A 3,717-nucleotide genomic window follows, 5' to 3' on the forward strand; every position below is an offset into this window, starting at 1 on the left:
GAAAAGTTGGAGATCAAAGGCTCGAGCGACCTAGCGGTAGCAAGCTAGCTGTGTGAGCTAGCTGCTACGAGCGCCACGTGTGATGGTGCGCTTAGAAGAATGCCTGTCGGCGAACGGGAGAAAAGAGGAGCTGACGACGGAGATCAGCTCGATGCTGGCGGGCATGGAAGCCCGTGTGTTGAAAGAAGTCAGACGGCTGGTGGAAGAGACTCCTGCCTGGGCAGTAGAGGTGATGCGGACGCTGCGGGAAGTCATGCAGCGGTTGGATTTGATGAGCGCAGAGGGAGCGCAGTGTGAAGAACGGCCGGAGGAGCCACAAAATAGACTGTGTTGGAGCTGTGGAGAACCGGGCCATGTGGCGAGGTGGTGCCGAGGCGGACCCGGGAGATGGACCGGGTATGCGGGACAACGACATGGACAGCAGGGAGCCTGCTGGGCATGCGGCGCGATCGGACATCTAGCTAGAGAGTGTCGAGAAGCTGTCGGGGACTGGAAGACAGCGAGAGAGGAGAGACGTGCAGGCGGCGGACAGGTGAGGCTTTGTTGGACTTGCCAGTCGCCTGAACATTTAGCTAGAGACTGCACTAAGAGTGTGAACGCTGGAAGAGACACACAGCCGGGGGAGCAGCCGGAGCAACAGGCAGAGGAGCAGCGGAGTAGCGGAGCAGTGGAGCAGCCTGAGCAACAAGCGGCGGAGCAGCGGAGCAGTACAGAGCCGATTGTTCTGGGCAGGAGAGTGACTGTTGAGCCGGCCCAGGCTAGCTGCTCTGCATACCAGCCGGTAGAGGGGGACATCATCATCAGCGACGAGACCATCAGGAGAGCGGGGATCGTTTTGAACAGCCAGAGGGAAGTGAGCGACATCATCTGCAGAGCTGTTACAGTCGGGGAAGCGGCACTCGTGTCCCCGGGAGAGCGAGAGGGGTCAAGGCCGGAGGAGACGGCCCAACCAAGCCGCTACACAGCCCCCACGGCTGCACTGCAGAAAGCCGAGGTGGAGATCGACGCCGATGGTGTTCGCCCTGCTGTCCTCAACACGCCGCTCCCTGGGGGAGCGGGACGGGAGGACAAGCGAGTGCAAGCGGTGGAGCCGACAGACGAGGACAGGCACATCACGCATGTCAACGGGGGTGAGTGGAGACGCAGACAGATAGAGGATGCGGATATCGGTCCGGTGTATGCGTGGGTAGCGGCCGGACGCCGGCCCCCTGTGGAGGAGATTCACACATGTTCCGGGGCCACGAGGGGACTGTGGAACATGTTTTCGGACCTGCATCTGGGTGGAGATGGGGTTTTGGAGAGAAAGGGGCACGGGAAAAGCGGGACCCAGTGGGTTGTACCCGGTTGCCTGCGAGAATTGGCACTGAAGGGGGTGCACGATGGCCCATACGGTGATCGTGGGCCCGAGGAGACACTCAGCCTCCTCCGTAGACATTTCTACTGGGGCAAACAAAAGGAGGACGTGCGGAGATACTGCAGTGCATGTGTTGACTGTAATGTGCTTCGGGTGGGACAGAAGCTTTGAAAGGGGGGATGGAAATGATGGGGTTGAGTTAAATTGAAGATGAGTGTAAAGAGAAAAGAGGGAATGTAAATGTTGGGGCTTGTGTTAAGTGAAAATGTTGGGGGAAAAGGGTGCTAATGGGAAGTAACTAAATGATGGTGGGAGTGAATGCAAAATTAAGTGGTGTTAAAGAGAAGGGCTATTGGAATGGGAATGTGAACGGAAATGTGGGTTGAATTTAAAGGAATGGGAAAAGAGGGAAGAAATTAAAAGAAATGCAAATGGTGGTGGTGGAACGGAAAAGTGTGCTGAAAAAATAAGAGCCTATTTGGGGAAATGCGAAAAATGTTGTGGGGTGTTGTGTTTTGGTACAGGGGGATATGTGTGGGTTGTGGGCGTCAACGTGGGCGTTGACTAATGTTGGGTGAGGAGTATGTAGCGTTCCAGGTAATCCAGGTATTACCTGTAATGTGATGTACAATAGAAGTGTCTAGAGTGCAGCTAGGAACTAATGTGTGTGGGTGTGTTCCTAGGGGAAACGGGGTATATAGGACCAGCGGCCGTGGGCCGGATGTCAGTCTAGCTATGGAGCGAGCTGAGACGGTTGCTGTGTGTAGAGCTAGCGGTGTGAAGCTAGCTGCTAGGAGCTAAAGGAGCCTGTGAATAAAGACCCTGTACCAACTACAACTCTCCGTTCCTTGGCGTATCAGCGATACGTTACAATATATATGGAATTCTGGACAAAATCATATCTAGGCTACATAAAAATAAAAAATAAAAAATCAGATTTGCATCTGAGAGACCAAATCTCATCATATGGGGGTCCATTGCCCCAATGTGAACTAAATTAGGGCTCCTTAGTGTTTTTCCATCTTGCCTACTTTTATAGGCTTTGGAGATGCACCGAGATGCACGCGCTGCTAACCCCACCGTGAGGTCACGATTTACCAAATCTCCCATTCATTTTAGGGCACAAAAAAATAGCCTGGGTGAACCCAGCCTCCACGTGACCTGCTCTCAGACCTGTTCTCAGTCACTACACTGGGAACACTGAGAGCAGATCACGTGGGGGCTGGGTTCCTAGGCTAACAAAAAAAAGCAGTGTTCAACCCATAGAGGGCACTTATGCGGCTGAAAATGATACAAATGGTACAATGGTAACAGTTTGGTCTCAAATGTGGAAATTTTGACCAGAATTCTTCACACACCACCCCCAAAGTCATATATATTGGTTAACAGCTGAAAAAAAGTGTTTGGGGGGTAAGTTACACTTTAAGTATCTAGAATTATGAAGAAGAAAAAGATACAATTCGGTAATATCAGTGTATGTATTTAGTTTGTTTCCAGTTGATTCCCAATGAGATTGTCTTTTTTTTTTTTATCAAGAAAGCAGCATCATGCTAAACATACAGGGTACAAACAACATGCAACAATGTACAGTATAAGAAAGTAAAATACAAAGTGACCTTACATATTTATAATGGACCAAATGGTCCAACCTGATAATCCTTTTTCCTCGAACTAGAACGCAGCTTGGTTCCTCCTCTCTGTTGTGATGGCTGGGTGATAGGTCCGGTCCGTCCTGCATGTTGTTCCCCTGGAAACCAGCAGCAGCAGCAGCACATCATTTCCCTCTGAAGCTTTCAGAATAAAAGTCTTTCAGGACGAAGAAGTCGCTCCACTCTTCCTCTTCCTCTTTGTTTTTCCACATTTTGTCTGTCTGTCTGTCTTGTCTGTCATAACTTTGTCCAGGTCAGATAGATTCTGATTGCAGTACTCATTTCTGACCACCAAATGGTGCTGTTCGTGTGTGCGTGTGTGTGTGTGTGTGTGTGTGTGTGTGTGTGTGTGTGTGTGTGTGTGTGTGTGCGTGCGCGTGCGTGTGCCTGAGTGTGCGTGTGCGTGTGTGTGTGTCAAAGTGTGTGTGTGTGTGTGTGTGCGTGCGTGTGTGTCTGTGTGTGTGTGTGTGTGTGTGTGTGTGCATGTGCGTGCGTGTGTGTGTGTGTGTGTGTGTGTGTGTGTGTTTGTGCTTGTGTGTGTGTGCGTGCGAGAGTGTGTGTGTGTGTGCTTGTGCGTGTGTGCGTGCGTGTCAGGTGTGTGTGCTTGTGTGTGTGTGTGTGTGTGTGTCTGTGTGTCTGTGTGTGTGCGTGCGTGCGTGTGCGTGTGTGCGTCTCAGGTGTGTGTATGTGTGTGTGTGCGTGTATGTGTGCGTG

The sequence above is a fragment of the Poromitra crassiceps genome, assembly GCF_964638095.1.
Source record: "Poromitra crassiceps genome assembly, chromosome: 2".
NCBI lineage: Eukaryota > Metazoa > Chordata > Actinopteri > Beryciformes > Melamphaidae > Poromitra > Poromitra crassiceps.